An 8,334-nucleotide genomic window follows, 5' to 3' on the forward strand; every position below is an offset into this window, starting at 1 on the left:
ATTTAACAACTTAAATTAGAAAAAATAAAATCCCGGGCGTAGTCCGGGTTTATCCCTAGTAAAAGTATAAAAGTTTCAGACTAACTTTAAGTAAAAGTTTAGTTTGAAAAAAAATTAAGTAAAAGTATAGTTTTCTTCCGAAGAAAGGCTTTAAAAAGGTATTTAGAATGCATTATGAACTTTTGAAACTATCAATATAACAAAAAAAAAACGCTTTTCTTTTACAAAATATATATAACGAAAAACAGAACCGACAAAAAATCAAGAAAGCTACTCTATATTTACAGTAACATTATTATATATCAATCCAGAATTTATAAAATAAATTAGTCAACTGACGTAATATACTATTCACTTACTCGAGCTCGAAATTTGTTTTGTTTTTTTTAACTAATAGAAATTTGCCTTGTTTCTTTTATCTACAACCAGTTTGTAAGTTCCCACGATGTTTCGGTGTTTCCTATAGTTTCCTGAAGGTTAATATTCGATGTATATATTGAACAAGTCAACTACTACCGTCGTCTTTTGGATGTAGATAGGACAAACTTTAGATCATATATTATTGTATACGCTATCTAACCAACTAAATAATAGGTAGGTTGATTAGGGTTTAAAATATCAACACAAAAACTTATGGTTTAATATTTTTATCCCAAGATTTAAGGCTTTAATATGACTGTAGCGACACGTGCCAGCATCTAAAGAGAAAAATCAGGGAGGTTTCTTTAAAAAGTAAGAATACTACATAATACTCCATAGAGTATTGGACCCATCCTCTACTGATGGAACGATGATTGGATACTTCATCAGAGGCAAGCAGATGTATTTTTCAGGAACAAAGACTGCCAAAGTACCGATTGATTCAGTTTTTTTTTTTTTACCAATAACAAAGACTCTTACATAAGCATAATTAGCATTAGTGTACAATCCACTTTTGATTGTTGCGGACTTGCGGTATATGCTTTAATGCTTAACTAGAGAGCTTGACCCGCGTGGGTGCGTAGATGTTATTTTTTTTTATAAATGAATATTTATTTATATAAGTGATAATATATATTTTAAAATTTACCAGTTTAAATTTTAATATGAAATTTCTAAACACAATAATTTTATATTTTATATTAATTAGTTTTATTTTCTCATATAAACCTTTAGTTATATCATCCATTTACTTAGAATATGACATCTAAATTCACACAAATGTATTTTATTTTTTATGGATCAAAATTTTATGATGATATATAATAAAATGTTGTATAAACTGTTTTTATAGATCAAAATTTTATGATTATGTATAATAAAATTGTTGTATACTATTTATTATGTATATGTAGAATTAGTAAAATAATTACCATATAATGTATATAATTACGAAATGTATATATGAAATTAATTATTTTCAAACACACATATGTATAATAAAATAGGAAAATACAAAGAATGCTAAAAACTAGGTTTATTAATTATTGTTGCCATAATTTTTAGTTATAATTTGATTTGGAAATGTATTAATTAAAGAGGAAAAGACAAAAAAAATCTGAAAAAATAGGTTAATTAATAATTTCAGTGGCATGTCACTGTAAATAAACTGAAAAACTAAGAGCTATTTTATTTTTATACTTCTTTTTTAATAATATAGATTATTTATATTTTATGGAATTGTGACAGGTTACCTTTATAAGAAATAAATCTAAAGAATTGAGAAAGATTTAATGTGTATAACTAACCAGAATGACACGTAATGATGCTACCGCCCATTTTGTGAGCTAGAAAAATTGCTCTTAGCGTCATTAACTACGACCTTAGTAATTTGACCCATTCAAAGTGTAAGGCAAACACAAATCTATGAAAAGTAGGAGTATTACTTCCAATCTAACTTGTATCATCTGATTTTAAAGTGGCACGGATATCCCGTTTTAAGATTGCATAAGTCAAAATCTTTAATGATATTTTTTGGCTATTCAGACTTAAATCTTCTTAAGTCTGAACTATTACTCTATATATAGGTTAGATATTTTCGTTAAGATAAAAATTAATTAAATTCTAATACGATGAAGGCTTTCAAATTCCGAGCTAAAGGTAGGTAAAACATACTCCAATAAGGAATTGCTCTATTGTGATTGGATACCTTTTTCTGTTTTCATATCCTGATTGGAGACTTCACACTATTGTGATTGGATACCTTTTTCTGTTTTCATATCCTGATTGGAGACTTCACAAATCACAACTGTGGTTGCAGTCACTTCTCACATATATAATGTGCCTAGTGTTTAAATTGATTTTACTGGACTCAAATCTTAATATAATAGTTTAGGCAAGGACATACTGGTTTGGAATTATTATACTTAGTTTCTATTTGATATGCTCATGTTTTATACAAATTACAAAGGCCGTCTTGACGATTGAAAGAAATAGGAATTATATTCCAGTTTTATATATATCACCATATTCGAAATAACAATACTTACGTTAAAAACAAATACAATAACGAATCTAGTACTTAATAAGCGACTAGTGTAGCGCATTGGTTTGTTTCACGTTGTTAAAGTCTTGAGAGCATGTTAGTATAACTATATGTTCTATTCCTGGATTATGAACGTCGTTTAATTTTGTTCATACATTTGATCAATTAGAAGATATTAAATACATTTAGATTGAATATTTATAATTTCATCCAGCTATATCGTCCTTTCTTTCAGCGTTTGAAATACATCAATATGCATCATTTGTAATTGTATGTCTATTTTGGTATTTGTGTTCTGTATTTGGATGCGCAACCAATTGAACAAAAAAAAACTGAATATTTTAACTGTAAGTACAACTGGGTGAAAAATACATACTTTAACATGTCGTTCTGTAGATAGAGTACATATATATATAGCTTAATTCACTGTCTTGAGGATAATATTGATTTATGCTTAAATATGCATGATCAACTATTGGTTTTAGGCAATAGAAAGAAGTTAAAAATTCACGAAAAATCAGAATTTACTTTTTAATAAAAAACAATTTGTGTGATAACTAAAAGCCTACAATTATTTTTTTCCGAAGTACCAAACCCTTGAGACTATCAATGACAGCTTATTAGTTGTCTCCATTATTGAGAACTTAAGACTTGCTGTATCTGAAATGTAAACAGAACGTTTTGTTTACATATATGTGTGTGTTTTGTGTAAAATAATCTAACTTAATTAGTCTAGATTTTAAATCTCTAAGTACATATATGATGCACCATTCACTATTGCAACCATTTAGTTAAACAATTTTTTGTGTGTATGTATGACAACGAAGCTATACACATGGGTTTCTAACTATTGGATTTAGCTAAGCCACTAAGCCTATGCCAACATAAACTTATTCAATTGAAGAATGAATTAACGAATCGTAATATGATCTACTAAATCTTATATCAACCTAAACATTTTGACCTGACATGTCTAAACTATATTTTGTAGTACATGGCGTCCTTTTCCTTAGTGTATTAGAAATTATCACTTTCAAATTTCGGTGTAGGCTTGTGAAGACTAACCACGTACGTCATTGGTACGTACGCATTTTAAGGAAGAATCTACGCCGCGATCCAGATTGGTTCCGTTAGATTTTGAATCAGTATTTAAAATATACGTACGATACCGTAAAATATTTATAATCCATCTATAATAAGCTAGGACGTAGCTAAAAATGTAAAAATGGCTTGGTGGTGCTTAAAATGAGAGAATCATCTAGTTTCTTTTGTATTTCTGAATCGAAAAAGACACATTTCTGTATACATCCTTTGATGATAAGTGTCGAATTTAACGAAAAGAAACGAATCAAGCCACCTCACTTTCATACATTGATTTCTAGCCGTCTACAATGACACCCTAATTAAATATTACTCCCTCTGTTTTTAAAAGATGTATATTCAAGATTTTTCACATATATTAAGAAAACTCATTAAATATACATTGTTTTTTGTGAATAACAATTTTTCATAACTTTAAGCCAATAGAACTTCAATAAACACAATTAATTTTTTTTGAAACTTACAATTTTTCATAAAATCATATATTGAAAAAGTAAAAAATGTATCTTTTTAAAACAATTTTTTTTTCCAGAACATACTTTTTTAGGAACGGAGAGAGTACCAATTATATGCATAGTTAAAATGATCAGAGAACTATTTACAAAACAATTACATTTTTTTCTGAACAACTATAAACACTTACATTCTTGGAACATAGTAATGTTGGTTTAATCAGATTTAATTATCTGAAACTAAGTGTTGGTGGTGTTGGATATTTTGGTTTGCTAAAATGTGCAACTAATCATAGAGTAAACACGATACAATTCATGCAAGTTAGCCGTCAAATACCACCTTGGACCGAATACCAAATTAAGAGACCGCATAAATGTTCTTGCTTAATACTACACAAAACTCTTATAAATTGATATCGACACAAATATATGATTATATATCCCGTTTGAAAAAATTAATACCTCAAGAAGTCTGGATCGATTGACAAACACTATAAATTTAAATCGGAGGACTCTCAAATTTTATTTCAAATGTAACATGTATGATGCATATCAACTGTTCGGTTTAAGCTATCCGTGCGTTGACAAAGCATTATCAGAAATTGCCTAACGAATTGTAATGAACTTTTTTTTCACCACGCCAGAGCTATTAACACATGATACAAGGTAAAAAATTAAGAAAAACATTGATAAAGAATGAGAAAAATGTCATTTAAATTATCAATTTTCAAATTTAGTTGAAAAAAATCACTAACTTTTCTATAAACAAATAAAAAACACTCAATTTTTATTGACAAGTCATTTTAATCATAAACTGTCGTTGACCATATCATTTTAGTCATATTGTACTAACAGTAGGCCTAAAATGGCTTTAAAAGTTGGTAAATTCTTTTGGAAAAAATAACATTTTTTTTCAAAAAAATTAGAAGTTAACTTTTAGAATAAATTATTTAGTACTATAAAATTTTATAAATATAAATATTAAATAAATAAAAAATATTTTTTCATTATTTTCTTCAAAATATTAAATAATTCATGTTTTAAAATAGTTAGTTAACATATTATTAGTTTAACAATTATTTATTACATAATTATAAAGAACTTATATAATTATTTATGATAATTATGTCACTTTTTGTAACTATTCATGATTCTAATGATATAACAACATTTTGGATCTTGACAGTTTTTGGTGAAAATTATTTAAAATGCAGAAAGAATTTTGTAACACATTTATATAAATTATATAAAATTTCTTTTAAGGATATTTATTATAAACATAAAAACCCATGAAGAATCCATCAATCGATAACTCTTTTCGTTTGAGAATAAAAAGTTGAATTAACATTTCATTAACTAATATTTTGACAACAAAATTATAAAACATAATCCAAATAATATTATATATATAGTTACAAAAATTGATCGTAAATAATTATACAAGTTCTTCATAATCATTTTATATAACTAAATACTCAATTAATGATATGTTAACTTATTATTTTAGAATAAAAATTATGTTAACTTATTATTTTAGAATAAAAATAATTTTTTTATAAATTTTTACTTTGAGAAAATGAAAGACCTTACATTTTTTGTTTGAATTATTTCTTATTTATTATTTTATTGTTAGTATTATAGTTATTAAAATATATTTTTATTATTATTTAAAATCCAATATTTTGAAAAGTGACTAATTAGATTTGTGCTAAAAAAGACATCAACAAAAAGAGCCATTTAAAACATACTGTTAATCAACTATAACTATTGATTAACTACATGACTAAAATGATATGGTCAACGAAAATTTATGATTTAAATGGCATGTCAACAAAAGTTAAATGTTTTTTCGGTTTACCGAAAAGTTGGTGATTTATTTCGATCAAATTCGAAAGTTAACGATTTAAATGACATTTTATTCTATCATTTTCTTAAAACTTTGAAACCATTCCACCACTCATTACTGAGATGGAAGCATAAACGTGTACGGTATAGATCAGAACACTTTGCCTTCTCCGAATATGGAAAGCGAGGATCATGGACAAAGACATGTTTTGCACAATACGACAGAACATAATACTCAAAAGGATTAGGTATGCTATGGATCCCACCTTAAAAGCAATATTTTATCGTATTGCTACTCTTTGTGGTCCCCCTTTCTAATTAGGTCTATGCCACATGTCTTCGTATTGATGCGATCACTTACGCTTCTCCACTCTTTGTACAAGATCGTGAAGGTTCACACGTGTCGACCCTAGAACGAAGATCACAACGATAATCTCTAAGGTACGAAATCTTTCAATTCGAATTTACTCGATACATAACGGGCGGTGTATTTTTAAATTCTATTTTCAGGTTTAAATTGATATACTAAATGTATTTTTTATGCGAGTTACGAATTATTGGCGATTGAATTATTATGGAGAGGCAATTTGTATGGGACCATATGATGTGTGTCATACGTGATAGAATTTTGAGCGTGGCATGATATTAGAGGGGGTTCGTAGTTGACTATATTTGCAGTTTTGAGCTCGATGATTATAAGTCAATTCTCAGTTGAATTTGTTCACATTATGACTGTAGTTACGTAGTTATTAATTTTCAAGTTCCCGAAAAAGAGAGTTCATACGTACATACTATATTGCGTTGTGTAAAATACTCGTAGGGGTTTACTTTAAAATGAGTTGACGTACTTAGAGTAACCTATGGTTTTATAGCGAATATGTTTCGATGGTAGAATTGGTTATAAACCCTTTTCATATTGGTTTTAAGTTTTTAACAATTGGTTTACTTTGCGTCGAACATTTTTTTGGTTGAAATGTTAAAAACAGATTTAACGCAACGGATCCAACCATCGGCAAGCCGTTTTCTTCATTTCTCAGAAACAATGTACCAGCCGGTAATCGAACCGGGTCTGTACCGTAGCATCGTACTTCGAAGCAGTAACAAACACTCTCATACTTTCAATTTGTTGAAATACGGAAAAGAGTTGTCTTGTATAATACACCTATAGCAATCAAAACATAGAAATAAAATTTGCCTTAATAGTTAGGAGAAGTTAGTTTGTTGTGTTGTTGTTGATGCTGCTGACCGGAAGCTTGTGGTCAAGTGATAAGGGAAAGGGTTTGGAATGTCACCATATTTCAGGTTCGATCCACCTGCCATGCGACACTAAGTTGCATTTTCCTGATCACTTTACACGGATATGGACTATTACATTTCGACCCATTTGAATACCCGAGAAATGGTCTATCCGTGGACTACCTCCCACCTGGGGGTTAGGTTTGTGTCTTTAATAAGCCCGGGCTTAATCCATTTTTTTTACAAAAAAAAAAGTTAGTTTGTTGCCTTATTATCAATGAAGATGGTCGGACTCAATAAGAGTGCTAGGTTCGGCAAGATATGATCCACTATCAACACATAATATTGGGACCATATAGCTATAAGCCTATAATAAAATCATATATATGCAGAACTTCGTACTTGGAAAATTTATATTATGTGACCTGTCCATAGTCCATACAGATCCATAACAACAGCTTTATATATAAGTTAAATAAATTAACGAGAAATTTTAATTTGGAGAATTTGTATAACACACGCGATTCATTGAAATTCAGTAATGCATAGGTACATTGCTTGAAATATTTAGAAGCTAGTACAGTTGATTAGAAGATAAAAGTGCTAATTTAACTTCGAACTAAGAGATGCATGTATAGTGGAGTTACTGGAGTATATCTATCTATCTTTGCATATTTTTATTTGTCAGGGGTCGTCACAAATTACAATTTGCTGATTATATAATGTGTTCTAAATATATTATCTATAGTTCCGAAGCAAACTAATGAAATCGAACGAATCTTTTTTTTTTTGGTAAAATAAATCGAACGAATCTTTATACTCTCATGTAGCATCAAGTCGTGTTAAGGTTTTTTCAAAATATGAATGTAGGCTGCATGCAACTGGTTTTAAGTTACATGAATATGAGGAATAGGATGAATTCAAAAAAATGGAATACGAGTAAATGGAACAGTGGCAGTTATAAAAATAAAACATGTCTTCCAACAAGTTCAAAGCTTCTCATGTTATTTTTTTCATACAAACTCCTTTTAAATGATCTATCAACGCTTTTGATTCTCTTATTGTTTTACACAGGTCTCGTGATTGTATGAGGAAGAACAGTTAGATATAGCAAAACTTTCATAGCTAGTTAATCTATTGTAAACTTGTTTTTTTGTTCATAGCTAGTAAACTTAGTTTTTTTTTTCTTATCACGCATTCATCACATTAGCAACTCGTTCGTGCATGGCCTATATG

Source organism: Brassica napus, chromosome A6 (genome assembly GCF_020379485.1).
Source record: "Brassica napus cultivar Da-Ae chromosome A6, Da-Ae, whole genome shotgun sequence".
Taxonomy (NCBI): Eukaryota; Viridiplantae; Streptophyta; class Magnoliopsida; order Brassicales; family Brassicaceae; genus Brassica; species Brassica napus.